Genomic DNA, 21,535 nt, shown 5'->3' on the forward strand with positions numbered 1-21,535 from the left:
GTTTAACAGTCGTGTATCTTTAAAAATAAAATAATAAGATAAGTGATTGCAGTGCTTAACAATCCATAAAGAATAAAGGATAACGATTCATAAAAATATACTAAAATAAAAAATAAAAATAATTCCTTTGTGTGGCTGTGTATGTTGTGAAAAAAATAAAAAAATGAAAATATCAAACGTTAAAAACTTGAAAACAATCCATATGATAAAAACTTCCGTGAATATAGTTCAATTGATCCAAAAAATGTGAAAAAGTAATCCAAGAAACTCGTGTGTAAAAATAATCCAAAAAACTCTAAAATAGTGATCCAAATATATCTGTGCAGCGTCAGTTAATAGAAACAATATCCAAAAAAAAGGTATCAAAATATATATCTAAAAAAGAAGACTAATTCAGTGGCCACTGTGTTAAAAAACATCAAAATAGCAGAAAGTTTACATACAATGTTCCTAAGTGTAACAGTCTCTTAGCTGGTCTGCATCCAAAGCAGGGGGAAGGGAGCCTGGGGGTTGCATACTCTTCTCAAATGTCTAGCACTCCCAGATGGTCCCTAAAATAATACAAAAAAAACATACAATAGTGCAGAGGGTATTTTGAAAAGGTAGTTAATTGGAATGAAGCTTACCAGTCGATGCATTTCGGTCTGTCCTAGACCTTTATCAAGACTCATCGTTTGATATTTTCATTTTTTTTTCACAACATACACATCCACACAAAGGAATTATTTTTATTTTTTATTTTAGTATATTTTTATGAATCGTTATCCTTTATTCTTTATGGATTGTTAAGCACTGCGATCACTTATCTTATTATTTTATTTTTAAAGATACACAACTGTTAAACACATAGTTGCAAGACAACATCACCTATTATAGGAGTCTTTAAGATAGCAGCAACCTTACTCTTGTTATTATATTAATTTTACATCATAGAGTATTTTATTGTTATTAACGACCATTATTTGTTAAACACATAGTTGCAAGTTAACACTTGAACATCACTATTATAGAAGTCAATCAGTTTAATTATAGCGTCCTTATATCCTAAGAGATATACTGTTATTAAGGACCATTATTATGGTAAACACATAGTTGCAAGCTAACAATTGAGCATCAATTTCACAGCTGTGCCTAAGTCAAAGTTAGGTGGAACTTAAGTTCCATCCAATTAGAAATTCCACACCTAAGATAACAGTTAGGACACTACTACATCCAAGCTCTTTAACCAGTTGTTGGTTTAGGACATTGGCTGTGGTCACAGTGATTTCATTACCATATCGTTTTTAAAAAAATTTTAATAGTCATTTGTACCGAACTTTATCAATTTTAAGGTTTGTTTTGTATGTTACATGGATCCATGTTTGTCCACTTGTATAAATAAATTGTAATCATATTTTATATCAAGTATAAACTCTCATTTAATCAGACCCAGCCTTTTTTGGCGCTTTGGTATCTACACATCTATATATGAATGCCCCCTACGAATCTGTATGTGGATTCTTTTTAAAATCAATTTGTATATAAAAATCCATTATTTATCAAATTTTGCAGATTTTGGAGAAGATACATTGATGATGAGTCCTCTCTTCAGGCATTCTTCTGTGATCTTAATTCTTTCAATTCAAATTAACAATTAAATATGGAGTTTGACAGATTGTCACAGATTTTTTTGGGATTTACAAGTTAGTATTAATGAGGGTAAATGTGTGTGATCTATTTGTACTGTAAACCAACAGATAAAAATCATTTTCAAGCTTTTATCCCCAAAAAACATTACAAAGTCTTCCTTATAGTCAGCTATTAAGAACCAAACATATAGTTAACGAGGAATGTAATCTTAGGTCTCAGTTGGATAATATGATGAATAAATTCAAGGAAACAGGTTATCCTCCAAGTTATCCTCCAGATCTTTTAATGAGTCAATTCCTAGAGAAAAAAATTGTTAGAAGCAGAAAATGGACAGGATTCCATTTGTTGTACAATATGGATACTATTTAGGCTCCTTTAAGAACATAATTCGTAAACATTGTTCTATCTTCACTGAAGATAGGACCTTATCAGGAACTTTTTTGTAACCCTCCTCTGTTTTCCTACAAGAAACATCATGGTTTAAGCAGATATAGGCCCTAAAAAGGAGGCCTATAGTAAGCAGATAGAACTGGATACTGGATTTCTATGTCAGAATTGCTCACAATGTCATTCCATTCAACAGGGGATACAGTAACTCATCCTCGTTCAGTCAAGAGGATCACAATTAGGGGCCACTATACTTGGGACTCGAGTTTTGTGGTATAGGTTATTAAATGCACTTGTGGAATGGCATATGCTGGGGAGACCTCTAAATGTGTGAAAGAGAGGATAAAGCAACATAAAGCAGCTATTAGTAAATTAGATCCTAATGCCCCTGTGGCCCATCATATTACTATAATCGGAAACAATAGGAGTGAGCTTAGATTTCAGGTAGTGGACACAGTAGGTCCCTTTAAAAGAGGGGGTAATAAACTTTACAGAACAAGGCACAATTGAAAAGAACCCCTTATGGTCTCAATAGTGATATCGCCTGGGGATCCTTTATATAAGTGTAGATTATGTGTCTGCTTAAATTGAGACTACATTGTCATTCCTGATTTTGTTAATTAAGATATCTAAGCTTTACAGTTCTTTCAAATAAATTGTGTAAATATATTTTGCTTGTAATTCCCTTTTCCTTCCACTAGATGGCAGTGAAGTAGTACTTGATGGTACCACATAAAAGACTGAGACTATCTATAATGTACAGGCCATGTTGAAGAGCATAGCCCGAAACACACGTTGCGAGTTGTGAAGTTAGATGCCAGGACTCAGGTGTTTCATTCAATATATTGCATGTCTCCTGGAGAACTGCTGCCGGTTCTACACTTCTGATGCCGGAAGTTTGACATCTTTATTTAGTGCCATTGGAATGACACTAGCGCTGCGGAATCTGTTGGCGCTCTACAAATAACCGATAATAATAAAAATAATAATAATGACACTACGGCTGTTGTGAGTGTGACAGCTCCATTGCCACAAGTATCTTGCTTGTCCAATAGCTGCCGAAGGGTGAGATTATGCACACTGATAATGTACTTATTCTATAAGGATCTCTAATTGAGTGGCAAGGTTCATACTTCTTCGTGCTGCTATAGAGACAGCTTTTTGGCACTGGATCTAGTGTTATCTGGACTGCATTATGTGTTTTTTAAAGGGATATTTTAAAGGGACACTCAAGTCAAAATACACTTGTAGGATTCAGAAAGAGCATGCAGTTTTAAGACCCTTTCCAATTAACTTCCATTATAAAATTTTGCACAGTCTTTTTATATGCACACTTTCTGGGGAACAAAATCTTACTGAGCATGTGCACAAGCTCACAGTATATATGTATACTAGTCTCTGATTGACTGATGTCTGTCACATGATACAGGGGGCCGGAATATGAAAAAAAAAAAATTGTCAGAAAAGAATCTACTGCTCGTTTGAAATTCAGAGTAGGTGTTATTGCATTGTCTTTTTATTATGCACTTGTTAGTTATGCAATTATACTGCATTCATCCTTTAAGGGAACTGTTTGCATTACTCTATGCAATACTTTGCAATTACAACTTGATGAACAGTTTCTTTCTATCTACAGCCTTTGGGCCCCATGTATTAAATGGCATGCGGACATCTTCTCAAGTTGAGAAGCTGTCCGCACACCTTCCCTGCATATGAGCAGTGGATCTGTTTGTCTGCTAGCCCCTATGCATCCTTACACACTCACCAGAGTGTGTAATGCCCGCCCCTTAACTCGCACGAGAGAACGGACTGTCAATCACCAACAGTGAGAGAGCGAAGAGTGTAAGAAGTAGTGGTCTAATGACTGCTGCTTGTTACATTACAGGAAGCATGTTTAGCGCTTATAAAATTAACCAGAGATCAGATCAAAATGCCCCCAAAATAGAGTGGTGTGTATTTTATAAAAAAATACAAATTGTAGCATTTTTATTTTTTAATAAAATCACTGCACCAGTAAGTTTTGGGGGGCTAAAGTTTGCGAGTGTGGGATGTTAAAAAAAAAAAATAGCACTGAAAAATGCCTTTACATTGCGGTCTATGGGAACTGCTCCCAGTAAATATATATGTATATGCTTATATACGTATATATATATATATATATATATATATATATATATATATATATGTATGTTTTAATATGCGTATATACACATATATCATATACATATATATTTACAATTTGCTGCCATTGATTTAACCCCCCTTGCTGCGCTAGTTCTCATGCAGTGTCTCACGGCATGAGAACGAGGCTTCCATTGGAGTCTATGAAAGCGAGCTCTAGTGACTGCTATGCTTCTCAACAATGTGAAAGTTTGCATTTCTGTCAACTTGTAATACCAGCGCACATTAGCGTGTGCTGGTATTACTCAGTGGAGTGCAAATATCGCTTTCATGAAAGCGAGAATTTTAGCTCCACTTGTAATCTGGCGCTATATTATAATATAGGGCTAGATTATGAGTGGCACGCTAAGTGACGCACCAGCGAAAAGGGTTTATCACGATTGTTTGTGCTCGTCGGAAGTAGTGCATTTACAAGTTGAAAGTAAATGCGTTTACTTGAGCACAATTGAATTAAACGTGTGTCGGCATAGAGCGACTCGAGACCTCTAGTTAACTGTTATACTCAAATAAAAAAGGCTGCAAAGGGCTTTAACATAGACATACATACATATACATATCTAAAGATGTATATGTATATATGTGTGTAAATAGGTATTTATGTATTTGTATGTGTATATATGTATTTACAGACATATATACAAATATAAATACATATACTGTATATACATAGACATATATAAATGCATTGGAGCCCTTTGCAGTCAAGTAGCTGAAAACATGTAAAATCATATTTATGCAATATTCATATTTATTAAAGTGTTTAAATGTGTATCTGCTGTAAATATTTTACATTACAATGTTCTTTACATAAGGAAAAATGTTCTAAGTATTTCTGAATACATATTCATATACAGGGAGTGCAGAATTATTAGGCAAATGAGTATTTTGACCACATCATCCTCTTTATGCATGTTGTCTTACTCCAAGCTGTATAGGCTCGAAAGCCTACTACCAATTAAGCATATTAGGTGATGTGCATCTCTGTAATGAGAAGGGGTGTGGTCTAATGACATCAACACCCTATATCAGGTGTGCATAATTATTAGGCAACTTCCTTTCCTTTGGCAAAATGGGTCAAAAGAAGGACTTGACAGGCTCAGAAAAGTCAAAAATAGTGAGATATCTTGCAGAGGGATGCAGCACTCTTAAAATTGCAAAACTTCTGAAGCGTGATCATCGACCAATCAAGCGTTTCATTCAAAATAGTCAACAGGGTCGCAAGAAGCGTGTGGAAAAACCAAGGCGCAAAATAACTGCCCATGAACTGAGAAAAGTCAAGCGTGCAGCTGCCAAGATGCCACTTGCCACCAGTTTGGCCATATTTCAGAGCTGCAACATCACTGGAGTGCCCAAAATGCACAAGGTGTGCAATACTCAGAGACATGGCCAAGGTAAGAAAGGCTGAAAGACGACCACCACTGTACAAGACACACAAGCTGAAACGTCAAGACTGGGCCAAGAAATATCTCAAGACTGATTTTTCTAAGGTTTTATGGACTGATGAAATGAGAGTGAGTCTTGATGGGCCAGATGAATGGGCCCGTGGCTGGATTGGTAAAGGGCAGAGAGCTCCAGTCCGACTCAGACACCAGCAAGGTGGAGGTGGAGTACTGGTTTGGGCTGGTATCATCAAAGATTAGCTTGTGGGGCCTTTTCGGGTTGAGGATGGAGTCAAGCTCAACTCCCAGTCCTACTGCCAGTTTCTGGAAGACACCTTCTTCAAGCAGTGGTACAGGAAGAAGTCTGCATCCTTCAAGAAAAACATGATTTTCATGCAGGACAATGCTCCATCACACGCGTCCAAGTACTCCACAGCGTGGCTGGCAAGAAAGGGTATAAAAGAAGAAAATCTAATGACATGGCCTCCTTGTTCACCTGATCTGAACCCCATTGAGAACCTGTGGTCCATCATCAAATGTGAGATTTACAAGGAGGGAAAACAGTACACCTCTCTGAACAGTGTCTGGGAGGCTGTGGTTGCTGCTGCATGCAATGTTGATGGTGAACAGATCAAAACACTGACAGAATCCATGGATGGCCGGCTTTTGAGTGTACTTGCAAAGAAAGGTGGCTATATTGGTCACTGATTTGTTTTTGTTTTGTTTTTGAATGTCAGAAATGTATATTTGTGAATGTTGAGATGTTATATTGGTTTCACTGGTAAAAATAAATAATTGAAATGGGTATATATTTGTTTTTTGTTAAGTTGCCTAATCATTATGCACAGTAATAGTCACCTGCACACACAGATATCCCCCTAAAATAGCTAAAACTAAAAACAAACTAAAACCTACTTCCAAAAATATTCAGCTTTGATATTAATGAGTTTTTTGGGTTCATTGAGAACATGGTTGTTGTTCACTAATAAAATTAATCCTCAAAAATACAACTTGCCTAATAATTCTGCACTCCCTGTATATATATATATATATATACCTATATATAGGTTAAGATATATATTTTACCAAAAAAACATTGGATATATATAGAAATATGTATTTATGAATAAATAGAAAACATATTCTGCTATGTGAAGAACATTAGAATGTCAAATATTCATATTTCATGTCCGGCTAGTTCACTTGGTTAAACGCGACCAGGTTTGTGAGTGAGTAATGGTGTTAGTATTTTTTTTCCACTTTTCGCACGCCATTAACTTCTATGGGTTAACACGAGAGCGAAATTTTTTTACTTTCAACTTGTAATACACGCCATACACGACACGCAAAAATCCAACATCGAGCGCAGTTAACGCATGAGTGGGAGTGATAAATCTAGCCCATAATAAGGAAGGTCAGTATTGCCTTATTAAATCCAACATTGACTATCAATTTAGACTTGGGTAGCTCTGTATTTCAACCTGAATAAACAAATCAGATCACATAATATATTTTATTTATTTTTTTAAATAAGACTAGTTAAATAGGAAATAAAGCATAATTTAATTTAAATCAGTTGATCTTATATAGAACAGTTAGCTGTTGTTGTCTTTTATTATATACATCCAGGCTATTTGGAGATTGTTTGAAAACCCCTGTCTTTATTCTTTCATAATATTTTCTAATGAGTAAAAATAAATAGAATGAATACTGTGATCAGTCTATTCCTCGACCTTTGAAAGACCTCATCAGTGAAATGATGTTGTGAGCGCCTTTCGTCACATCCAATATGCAGTGCCTTTCAGCTCCTGCAGCAGATACAAAAGCCCACAACAATATCAATTAATCATGCAGCAGGCAAACAAGGAGATGTATTCCACTACAAATAGCCTCACATAGAGATGCTGAATGGCAGTGATTAGCATGTGAAAAGGGAATCAAAACTCCACAGTTCAACAGCTAAAGAGCAATTTGATGGGGCTGGGATGGGGAAATTACTTGATTAGTGTCTGTGGAAGAGATCACAATTAGAGCACCTCAGTCATGAATTCTTACTATAAAACAAAATGCATTGGAAAAATAAGTTATGATATTGAGGAGCACGAAATCTGTAATGATAACATAATCTCAAGGAGAAATCTGATGGAGCTTGGTACTAGACACTTTAACTGAGCATAAATAATATGTGACACTGTCACATACTGAACCTACATAATTTACTGATAGACAAAAAGAGAGACAGATAGATAGAAAGATAGATAAATAGATAGATAGATAGATAGATAGATAGATAGATAATAGATGGAATACACAGACAGACAGATAGATAGATAGATAGATAGATAGATAGATAGATAGATAGATAGATAGGCAGATAGATATATAGATAGATAGATAGATAGATAGATAGATAGATAGATAGATAGATAGATAGACAGATAGATAGATGATAGATGGATATATAGATAGATATATAGATAGATAGACAGACAAATGGATGATGGACAGACAGACAGGCTGACTAAAGAGAGGGAGGGGAGAAAGGAGAGAAAGAAAGTAAGAGATTGTCAATATCTACATTTGAACTGTCTTCAAGCAGTAATACATGAGTTGGATTTGATATAATGAAGCAGATGGCGAAGTATTAGGACAGAGTGACATACAGTACAGACATATTACAATAAATCTAGTTCTGTGTATAACAACTTGTTATGAGTTGTTTAGTTAAAGAACTAACCTACTGTTGTACATTGTTATATGGAACATATTTATTAGTAACTAATGTTTACAGCGTTTTCAAGATGCAAATTTGTGAGAAATAATCCAAAGAAATATACGAAAATATACAATTACAGAAAATAAATGCAACTCGTTGGCTTCAGTTCTCAACCAGTTAAGAAGACTGAGTTTCTTGTATGAAAAAAAAAAATCCATACCTGACCCAGATTATATAGAATAAACTTAAAATAAAACCAGTGGTCTATACTCCCTGTAGTAACAGGTGCTAGGCAGCTAGTAAGAAGCCAGATATAAATCATGTGTATCAGGATGAATCCCCCACAGAAAACACCACCTATCTCAGTATAAACTAGTCAAGTGACCTTATGGCAATGATGTACCATATGTGTCCTAACTACCTAAATGAAATAGGGTTCTATTTAACTAGATAACCAACTAGTTCTGTAATTATAAATATAATGTGATTGTGTTTTTGTTTTTGTGTGAGATAATTGTAATGCTTAGGCGGAAATAAGAAATCTAGTGTCACCAATGTATAGTTTACTTACAGTCTTGTTGTTCACAGTCTATTACTAAACTATTACATTTATTCAATGTATGAATGAGGGACAATTAGAATGATGGTTGTTAAATATGACCAATATGAATTTAAAATACAGATGGCCCTCGTTTTACAACGGTTCAATTTACACCGTTTCAGAATAACAACCTTTTTTCCAGTCATGTGACTGCTATTGAAAAGCATTGAGAAGCAGTGCATTTATTAAAATAGCCAGTAGGTGGAGCTGTCCCCTTGTGTTGCAGCAAAGCCAAGCAAGCTGAAATTAATCAGTTTAACCAGACCTGAGCTATCGAGCAGATTTCAAAGGAACAAGATCTTCCTGTCTATAAATCAGTCCAGATTGGAATGCATAGAAAAAAACTGTTTGCAGAAAAATGCAAATGAAGTCTGTTTTGTGTGATTATTTTATGAGGTTTATAATGCTGTTTAGCAAATGTTTTTGTTCATTTAACATAGTTTAATGATATATTCTGTGTTGTGTGATTATTTTATTAGGTTTATAATGCTGTTTAGCATTTAAAGTCTTCATTTCAAAGCTTTAAAAATAATGTATTAGGTGTTACTTATGACAATTTTGAGAGGGGCCTGGAACCTATCTCCCTCACTTCCCATTGACTTACATTATAAACTGAGTTTCAATTTACAACGGTTTCTATTTACAACCATTCCTTCTGGAACCTAACCCCGGCATAAACTGAGGGCTACCTGTATTACTAATACCAAGTCAAGGTTTCGGTACACTGCATTTTTATTTGTTATCAAATTGTTTAATACTCAAAAACAGTAAAAGAGACAGAAGTGCAATGTCAAAAGAGATATTCATTGCAAACCCAGTCTCCTAGATTTTAATCATAGAAATGATATTTCAAACTTTAAATGATGTGAATGAGACAAATGTAATCCCAATTTTTATTGCAACATCTTAGTACTTAAACTAAATACAAGATAGATAGACAGTTAGAGAAAGCATAGATGATAGATAGAAAGATAGACAGACAGACAGACAGTTAGATAGATTGTAGATAGAAAGATAAACAGACAAAAAGTTAGATAGATCATAGATAGATAGATATACAGACATTGCTTTATACCAGTAAAGGGACTTATTATGCTTCCAATTTTAATTAAAAATACAAGTGAATAAAGTTTAAATTTGGATTATTTAACAAAAAAATTGGCTGATTTGCATTTACCACACATTATAAGTCATACATCATCTACACAATAAACACACACCCTTGTTTTTTAAAGAGTATTGAAGAAAGCATGAGGATTATCACCCCAAACACAGGTCATCAATTATGACAGCAATTATTGGAAGTTATTGCATTTAAATGTATTAAATAAACTCATTAAATATTATATTTTTTTTAAATAAAATAGAATTACATTCACAGAAAATTATTCAAGTGGGAGCACACTGTCGCCATTATATTTCAACGTATTTTCTGCCACAAATCTCTTATTTGATCAGTTCTAAAGAGTGATTTCTTGATGCTTTTATCTTTTTTAGTTATATTCCCAACTCACATAATATTACTGAGAGAAAAAAAGACGCTGCAATTTATTCCAATGGGTGGTTTTTAAGGAACTGGCAATTTAAAACTGTTGGGTGTTATTTAGTGCAATATGAAATCAAATGATCCTATTTCTCAAATGATAGTGTCGATGAGTAGAATTGAATACTTTGAAAGGGTAATTGTCTCCTGATGATATTTCCATTACACACAATCTTGGCTTTAATGACATTCAGTGTCTGTGGTGAAAATAAAGAAAATCAACACAAAACTCAGCATTTAACAAGTTAATTTAAGTAGCTAGGATCTGTGTCCTATAGCTCAATTCATTCTGGATTTTGAAGTGGTTGAGATTACTAGCCCGTGTTTAACAAAAGCAAGAAAGGAAGGAACTTTTTTACCGCAACATTCAGCTGTGAAATTTCTTTTCAAACCACTTCTCATAAAAAGAGTGGTTTTATAACAAATATATATCAATTCACACTCATTGTGGTTTTATTTAAAACAATCTGGACTCATTAATATACAGACAACCTAGATAGATGTTATGCAAGCTGAAAAACTTATATTCTTTTTTTCTTGCTAAATTATTCTTTAAAATGTATAGGGGTTTTGTAACTACATTCTGTGATGGGCTTTTCAAAATAATCTACCTCACAAGCACTGAAGTTTTCTCCACAATCATTTACTTAAAATTGTAGACATATTGTAGCTATTCACAGATATCTGTCAACAAAGTATACCAGTACTTAGTTTTTATTTAGGAAATACAATGCATAACACAGCTAAAAAATAGTTTTAGTGCAATCTGACATGGAATTGAGTGGAACTAACCTTAGTGCGTGGGCATGTGTGTTTGTATATATATATATATATATATATATATATATATACTGTATATATATATATATATATATATACGCAAGTGGAAAGCCAGCAATTGTGATTCAACTTATCACAGCCCAAGGTGTCTCCAAAACTAATCAATAGATAGGAGCACTCTCCGGTCTTATATGATATGATTATATAATGATCAAATATATACATATATAAATATATAATGACAAAATAAAGGATGATCATTTTATAAGACATAGAGAATGCTCCTTCCTACTATATATATATATATATATATATATATATATATATATATTATGTGCCAGTACAAAACTAGTAATAAATTAATTATTAATAATACTAAAATAGGCAAACACTGTGACTAAATAACAAAAAAATAAATGTATTGCACCCGTTCTTCAGACCTTCTCTAAAAAAGGGGTGAGTGACCCTGAAAAATCACAATAAATTGAGATTTTCAACGATTCAAACCAAGTGTCTGCTTATCTTATATACTAATTCACTCTTAAATTCCTCTCAATGTAAATACAATATGCATATAATAATATATACAGCATATTGTCTGTATATTAGTTAAATATATTATGATTTTGATTTGAATTTGATAAGTGGTAAAATTGCCCTTCTTTAAATAAATAGGGCTTATTTTGCAGTTATTTGTTTACATCCCCAAATTTAAAAAATAAAAGGGCTCAGATAATATAAAACTATAACAAATATGATGTGATAATTACCTTTGTTTATTAATTATTGTTTCTGTTTACAAAATAAAAAAATTAAAAATTACACCAGAATACTTGAGTTTAAAATCTTTGTATATTTTTTATATTTAAAATGGTAAATGCAATATGATATTGTAAATTATTGTCATAAAAAATCTATTTCTTTTTCTTTTTACTGCTGTTTTAATCAATATTTTGTCGAATACTACTCCATTTACATATGCTCCCAGAATACAATTTTTTTCATATTTCATTTTCCAGGCAGATTAATGTGTGCATACACCACAATTAAATCATCCCTTTAAACAAAAAGCAAATTAGTTTATCCTCTTGCCTTTGACGTGAACAATTGCAGATGTTTATAGATTTTCAGATGTGTAAGTGTCTCATCTCTTAAATTTAAGCATAGTACAAGAGCCGCAGGATTGAGCCAATCTGCTTGGGAACTTCTATTCTGTAGCAGTCAATCAATTCCCATCTTATCTACACTTGTCTTTCTTAATGCTAGGATATCTTCTCTTGTGTATCACATTTGATTCAGCAACAAATTAGCAGCAAAGTTCATATTTGAATATGAAAAATAGCTTTGTAATTTTATGTATCCCAATTAATAATGTTTCAGAATCACATAGGACATAGTTGTAGTCATACTCTTTGTTCAGTTTCTTTGTTTCTCTCTTGCTTTCTCTCTCTTTCTGTGTCTCTCTCTCCCTCTCCATCTGTCAATAATTCAAATGAGATTTTACAGAAGACAATACAAACTACTAAAAAAGAAATAGAGAGAAGGTATTAGATACCAAGGAGAGACTTACCTTCCTTACACAGGCTCCAAGTGATATTCCACGCTGGGCTGATGTGATGTGACTGCAATACAAGGGATTTTCCTGGAAGGAAAACAGGTACTTAAACTTCATGAGGGAGACAAGAGGTTGGTGTCAAGGCTTATACTCAGAACTATTAATCGTTAGATGAATAAATCTGTAATATATATATATAAACACACAAACATTTGTGCACATAGATAGATAGGTAGATAGATACTGAAATATAATACAGATACAGTATATAACATTATAATTGTACATTACTGAAAGATAATATCAATATCATTTTAAATTGCCGTTTATATATTACATATATTTTCAATGGTTTTCAGTAATTTAGGAAAATATATGTGTGTACATATATATATAATTGCTTAAATTAAGATACTATATGTATATATATATATATATATATATATATATATATATATATATATATATATATATTATTAATAGCTTAACTATATTAAATACATATTTAGAGACTGGTAGTGACAATGCAAACATGCTGAAATGATGGAATGGGTAGAAAAAAAAACCCATAATAGTAGTGATATTAATATACATATTGAGCATGTTATTTATATGAATTTATGTACAACAATATCTAATTGATAAACAGACAGATAGATGGAAGGATAGATAAATAAAAAGATAGGTTGATGATAGAATATGTAAACTATATTTTATTTTTCTAAAATTACCAACATGATTGTGTTTGTAGAAGAATATAATACCTTATGCTACATTTGTGTATTGTTTGAGATATAAATAAACAGAAGCCATTACCTTTGATATGTAATCACAAACCTCTCCTTCCAGGAAGCAGGCAAACTAAAGGGATGTTGCAGATCAGCCTGGAATCTACGAGCACCTGCACATAACAAACCAATGCCATGCCTGATTCTCAAGAAGCTCTCATATGGATTAATAAGCGGCATTGTTTTTAAACTGTATACAGCACTTCCTTTCTTTCCACTTGAATGAACATACAATATTGCATGCATGTCTATACAAATAGTAATATATATGAATAGATATTTTTTAACAATAGTATGTTAATTAAATATCTTCCTATTTAAATGTTGTCAATAATAAATATTTTAAGCCTGCAGATCTAATAAAACACTTGATTGTTTGCTGAAACATCCTATTTAAATTGTATAATATTTAATGCATATTAAATATTCTACAGTTTCTATTAGTTACATCATTTTCAAGTCAATTTTTTATATATTTATACTAATATACTTTCTGTTTATTTCAATATAAGGTTTTGAAACATAGTCTTGAAAAAAAATATCTATATTTTATATAAACAAAACATAACATTCCTTTTACACATAATCATATTCAAATGTTTAAGTGTCTGCTAAAATCATGCAAATAAATGTTAACTAAACAATTCTGGTAAAAATATATTCAATATTTTTTTGTTTTTACAATATTCATCATGTACATTTTTAGTCAAGAATAATTAGAATAAGTATATTTCATTTAGTAACACTGTTTTAAGTTAAAAAGTATAAATAAAAACCTTCAATAATAAAAAATAATACTTAAGAGATATCTATCAAACTGAAGTTAAAAGTTAAATTAACTTTAAGTGTTTAACCATGACTTAATTTGATTATTATTTTGTGTAAAATAAAATAAATGTTTTTAAACATATTTTTTTATTATTTTTCTTTGTACCTTTAATATGTGAATATTGTTCTACTTTTTTATAAAATAAAATATAAAAAATATAATTGCTTATCTATAATTTCGATTTCACATATATTTCAAGAAACATCTCCCATTTGACACTTACTATAATAAAAAAAAATTAATAATAATAAAAAAATATTTATATTGTTAGTAGTTAAGAAAAGCCACTAGTTTTTATATTTTGGTATGTATTGCTCATATCTTAATCACAACAGAAAAATATTAGTCTACTATTTACCTTCATAAATGTTTCCTTCTCTGTAACTGAAACGAGAGTCTGGTTTTTAATATAATTTTTGTCATATCATGCAGGTCAAGTATTGATATTTTTTTTTACTTGTGAAGGGAATAGGATAGTTAACCACTTTCCAATCTGATTAATGTCAAGCTTTATGAAGAATGTTCTAAATATGCATACACTGAAGTGGCTTCTTTTCTATTCTAATCAACAGTCTCTATTACTGCAATAAAAAATCCTTTGGGCTGTATCAGTCTATATTCAAGGGTGGTCAGTTTTGAAATAAAATGAATCAGATGTAATGACTCAATTAATAACTTGGTAGCTAACACTAGGTAAAAATTCACCAAGAGGTCTCTACTGCTTTACTATATCTCTGGCTATTTTATGCAACTAATTTATTAAAGCTCACTTAAGTCTTACGAGAATCTGCTGTGCTTAATAACATAGAAACCATTGAAGGTGCAGAGGGTAAAGAGGAATTTGGGCTATTACAGAGAGTTGCAACTCAGAAAATGTAGGTTTCCTGGTTGCCTTTAACAATAGCATACTGCGTTAGATGCAATAAATCTTGTTTTCTGAGCTATTACTGCAGGATCCAGAGCCTATGAGCTCCCTTGTGGAATGCATAACTTAATTGTTCCATTGAAACCCATATAGCTTGATTTGAGCTGTTCACTGAGCTTCACATGAAGAAAAAGATAATAATTCAGTTCAAGAGTTTATGCATCAGATAGAAAATGTTACTCAATGTAGACTTTTCTCTATAGTACAAGCCATGTAGAAATACTATTTTAAAAACTGCATTATGATTTTGTATTGAATGCTATATAAAATGGTTCTGACATTTGATGCATAGGCTGAAAAAGACACTCCGTGGACATGGTTGACGTTTTCTTGGAGATCAGAGGAATGCTAAATGATGTCTTCAGTCAGAGGAAATCTCTTCTTTTGGTCTCACTTTAAAATTGTTTATTTAAATATAGTAAAAATAATAATCATAAAATTAAAATGATTTTAATGTCACATTTTTAAAATTATATTTTTGTTAATTTTTTTAAAGGATTCCAAGAAATGCCACATAAGAGCTTGTGATTTGCTGTGAGCAATGAGTGTCACTCTGAGGTTCAACCCCTTTACTTCCCCAGCTTGAAGTAATCTCAAGTCACCATCTCAGCAAGGCCTTTGAGCTTCATTCTCGAAGACGCCACAGATTGTGAGGCACCTAACGTACTAATTTAGTAATTTGATTGGCATTATGTTTTAAAGGGTTAAAATATTCCTTATATACACATTTGGTCCATCTTCTCCCTGTAATTTCACAAATGGACCGACAAGAGAAAGCTAGATAAATAACAAAGCAATTATAGGGTTTTCAATTAAAGACAATTCCAATCCATTAGGAAATGTAGTTTTCACACAGCTTTCTAAAAAAAATTTTATAAATTTGCATTGCAAAAAAAAAAACTCTCTCAGTATGTCATGTCCTCAGATTCTGTTTATTCTCATGTAATTTTGTCGCATTGTTAGGTTTGGTTTACATTGTCATTATTTTTATGTCTTATGGTTTCATTTTTTGGTTGCTTTATTCTCAATCACACTGTTTTTGCACAGGGTTTACTTGCATTGTGCATTTGTTGCATTGAAAAGTGTGGGTGGTGCTTACTTCTACTAACATTTCCAAGGCTGACCTAGGCTAGCTTCTAACCACTTTCCTGGTCTGTGATTTCACTATCCCATTCTGGTGATCCTGGCCATTGGCTTTGTTCCTATTCATTCTCTGATTTAGTTCCAGTTTTCCTGATGCTTATCCTGACCCTGGCTTGTTCCTGACGTATGTCTCTGGATTCTGATCTGGTTCCTGTCTTCCATTGCTGTTGTGTTTAACTTAGGCCTTTATAACCTTGCTCCTACATCAGCCTTTTGATAGGTATTTATTACTGCTATCTACTGAGTGTCACTTCCAGGATTTTATTCTGAGTGATGGCAAAGTGTCTCTTATCATTACTCAGTACACAACACCAACAAAGCACAGCACCTCCTGTGTAGTGCACGTCGACAAGGATACTTTCCAGCCTTCTATCATAAAATGAACCTTTATTTACAGCAGGGTCACATAGTAAGCATTGTTTTGGGCCTCATGCCCTTAATCATGCATGATTAACGGCATGAGGCCCGAAACGTTGCTTACTATGTGTTTTTGTTTCCATAACAGCCTGCTGTTATGATGCAAGCACTACAGCAAGAACTAAAAACCAGGAAGACCAGGCAAATAGATTGACATTTTCACTCAGCCTGTCTAGACAACCAGGATTCTCAGGGGGAGGGAAGGAAAAGGAAGGTTTTTTTTTTAAGTTACTGCCTGACGCTCTGAGGCTCAGACCTGTTTGCAATCAGGGAGTTAGCAGTTGGTTTCCTCTGTGTTCCACAGTTCCCCCCACTGAATGTTACAGATCTTCTGAAGAGAGAGATTGACTTTTCCTTCCTTGGGATTGCTGCTTTAGAGAATAATATACTAGCACCTATTGTGTCTGTGTGTATTTATTATCCAATGTTTTTTATCTTTAAGAGAAGAGACTTTTAGCTGCAGATTAGAAGATTTAAAAAAAAAAAACTTAAAAGCTAGACTAGAGCAAGACTAGTGTACTTAGATTTTTTTTTTAGTTTAGTGCTAGGTAGGTAGGTAGGTAGTGACTTAGGAAGCAAGTAGTTAAAGGGACAGTATACACCAATTTTCATATAACTGCATGTAATAGACACTAGTATAAATAATAATATGCACAGATACTGATCTAAAAATCCAGTATAAAACCATTTAAAAACGTACTTAGAAGCTTCCAGTTTAGCTCTGTTAAAAAGGTAGCTGGAACAAGATTGATGTTAAATCTATGTATTTAGCTATTTTAGCTAAAAGAGCCTTATGGCTTAAATCTTGGAATGTTGACATGGTATCTAAATCTAGATTATTATCTCTATCTTTAAAGGGTAATAATTTATTTGGTTCTTAGTTGAATTCTATTATTTCCACTATCACTGGGGGGAAGGGAGTATTTTTGCCTCCAAAATCTAAGAGTAAATCTAAAGCTTCTAATCGTTTTCGTTCCTTTCATCAGAATAGAGAACAGAAAACCACTCCTTCCCCCAAAGATTCTGGTTCCAATTGGAAGCCGTCTTCAAGTTGGAATAAATCCAAGCCTTTTAAGAAACCAAAGCCAGCTCCCATGTCTGCATGAAGGTGCGGCCCTCAATCCAGTTCAGCTGGTGGGGGGCAGATTGAAATTATTTTAAGACATTTGGGCAGATTCTGTTCAAAATCAGTGGATTCAGAGAATTGTCTCTCAAGGGTATCAAATAGATTACAGAATAAGACCTCCTGTGAGAAGATTCTTTCTCTCTCGCGTTCCAACAAATCATGTGAAAGCTCAGGCTTTTCTGAAGTGTTTTTCAGATCTAGAGCTTTCAGGGGTAATTATACCAGTTCCGCTTCAGGAACAGGGTCTGGGTTTTTATTCAAATCTATTCATTGTCTCAAAGAAAGAAAATTCATTCAGACCACTTCTGGATCTGAAGTTTTTGAATCGTTTTGTAAGTCCCAACTTTCAAGATGGTAACTATAAGGACTATTCTACCTTTTGTTCAGCAAGGTCATTACATATCCACAATAGACTTACAGGACGCTTATCTTCCCATTCCGATTCATCCAGATCACTGTCGGTTTCTGAGATTCTCTTTTCTAGACAAGCATTACCAATTTGTCATTCTTCCATTTGGCCTAACGACAGCTCCAAGAATCTTTTCAAAGGTTCTCGGTGCCCTTCTATCTGTAGTCAGATATCTTGGTACTGGCTCAATCTTTTCATTTAGCAGAATCCCACACAAATCAACTAGTGTTGTTTCTTCAAAGACATGGTTGGAGGATCAATTTACCAAAGAGTTTCTTGATTCCTCAGACAAGGGTCACCTTTTTAGGTTTCCAGATAGATTCAGTGTCCAGTCTCGATCATTCCCTTTAGTGGCTATGTGCATGGAAGTTTTAGGTCTCATGACTACAGCATCGGACGCAATCCGCTTTGCTCATTTTCATATGAGACCTCTGCAGGTTTGCATGTTGAATCAATGGTGCAGGGATTATACTCGGATATAACAATTGATATTCTTAAACCCCAGTATTCAACTCTCTCTGACTTGGTGGTTAGACCATCATCATATTGTGCAAGGGGCCTCTTATGTTTGTCCTTCCTGGACTGTAGTCTCGACAGATGCAAGTCTTTCGGGTTAAGAAGCTGTCTGGGGGTCTCTGACAGCACAAGGGGTTTGGAATCCTCTAGAGGCGAGGTTTCCAATCAACATTTTAGAACTCCACTTTCAGAAATAGATCCGATGGCTTCCCATCTAAACAGGAAACTTCCCAGATACCTTTCAAGGTTCAGGGTTCCTCAGGCGGAGATGTTGGATGCATTAGCAGTTCCTTGGTCTTACCAGCTTGCTTATATTTTTCCGCCTCTACTTCTTCTTCCAGGGGTGATCTCCAAGATCATAATGGAACAATTGCATGTGTTTCTGATAGCACCAGCATGGCCTCACAGGTTTTGGTATGCGGATCTTGTCCGGATGTCCAGTTGCCAACTTTGATAACTTCCTTTAAGGCCAGACCTTCTTTCTCAAGGGCCGTTTTTCCATAAGGATCTGAAATCACTAAATTTGAAGGTATGGAAATTGAACATTTAGTGCTTAGTCTCAGAGGTTTCTCTGACTCAGTGATTAATACTATGTTGCAGGCTCGTAAGTCTGTTTCAAGATTTATTATCAGGTTTGGAAAACCTATATTTCATGGTGTTATTCTCATAAATTGTCTTTGCATTCTTTTAGAATTCCTAGAATTTTACAGTTTCTTCAGGACGGTTTGGATAAAGGTTTGTCTGCAAATACTTTAAAGGGACAAATATCTGCTCTTTCTGTTTTATTTTATAGAAAGATTGCTAAACTTTCTGATGTTCACTGTTTTGTTCAGGCTTTGGTCCATATCAAGCCTGTTATTAAGTCTATTTCTCCTCCATGGAGTCTTAATTTGGTTTTAAAGGTTTTGCAGGCTCCTCCTTTTGAGCCTATGCATTCTTTGGATATTAAACTACTTTCTTGGAAAGTATTGTTCCTTTAGGCTATCTCTTCTGCTAGAATAGTTTCTGAATTGTCTGCTCTATCTTGTGAGTCTCCTTTTCTGATTCTTGAAATTTATAGAAAAACTTATTTTTTGTTTGGATTTAATTTCTCAGTGCAAATAGCTGTTTTTATTGTATCCCTCCCTCTATAGTGACTCTTCTGTGGTCTTCTACATCTTGGATATTTTATCCCATACGTCACTAGCTCATGGACTCTTGCCATTTACAGGAAAGAAAACATAATTTATGTAAAAACTTACCTGATAAATTCATTTTTTTCATAATGAAGCCCATCCTGTTTGTGGTGGTTATATTTTTTTGTATAAAAGTTATTTTCCAGTTCCTCTTTTTTGTATGCTTTTTTTACTTCTTTTTACACTTCACTACTTGGCTATACGTTAAACTAAGGTGTGAGTGTGGTGGGAGGTGTATTTATAGGCATTTTGAGGTTTTAGAAACTTTACCATACTCAAAAAACCCTCCCTCGACTCTAATTCTCCTGAAAGCTACCGCCCCATATCACTGCTTCCACTAACATCAAAACTCCTTGAAAAACTAGTTTACAATCGCCTAACCCACTTCCTGTCCGCCAACTCCTTGCTTGACCCACTGCAATCCGGATTCCGCCCAAAACACTCAACTGAGACTGCCCTTACCAAGGTTACAAACGATCTTCTCTCTGCAAAAAATATTGGCCACTACTCTATACTCATCTTACTCGACCTCTCAGCTGCCTTCGACACAGTTGACCACCCCTCCTCCTACAGACCCTTAGCTCTTTTTGCCTCTGTGACACTGCTCTTTCCTGTATTCACTCCTATCTTTCTCACAGGGTTTTTCTGTGTCATTTGCCGGCGAATGCTCATCTCCTATGCCTCTGTCTGTTGGAGTACCTCAAGGATCTGTTCTGGGTCCTCTACTCTTCTCCATCTATACTTCTTCGCTGGGTAAACTTTTCAACAGTTATGGCTTCAAATATCATCTCTATGCTGATGACACCCGGATCAACCTCTCCACCCCTGCTCTCTCTCCCTCTGTCCTTTCTCATGTCAGCGACTGCTTATATGGTATTTCTTCCTGGATGGCCTCTCACCACCTAAAGATTAACATGTCCAAGACTGAGCTCCTTCTTATCCCCCCCTCAAGCTCTACACCGACTTCTGACTTCTCTATCCCTGTTGACGGCATCATCATTTCCCCATTGCACCAAGTCCGCTGCCTCTGAGTCACACTTGACTCAAATCTATCCTTCGTCCCCCATATCCAATCACTTTCTACATCCTGCCATAACCATCTACTCAATATTTCCAAAATTCACCATTTTCTGAGCGCTAACACCACAAACCAAATAATCCACTCCCTTGTTATCTTCCGACTTGACTACTGCAATAACCTACTCGCTGGCCTTCCTCTTTCCCGCCTCTCCCCCCTTCAATCCATCCTAAATGCCTCTGCAAGGCTGATCCACTTTTCCCGTCGATCTGTATCTGCTGAACCTCTCTGCGAGTCCCTTCATTGGCTCCCCATTCACAGCAGAATTAAATTCAAAATTCTCACCCTTACATACAAAGCTCTCACCAACTCCGCTCCCCTCTACACACAAGTATACACAAGTATACACAAGTATACT

Source organism: Bombina bombina, chromosome 4, assembly GCF_027579735.1.
Source record: "Bombina bombina isolate aBomBom1 chromosome 4, aBomBom1.pri, whole genome shotgun sequence".
In the NCBI taxonomy this organism is placed as follows: Eukaryota; Metazoa; Chordata; class Amphibia; order Anura; family Bombinatoridae; genus Bombina; species Bombina bombina.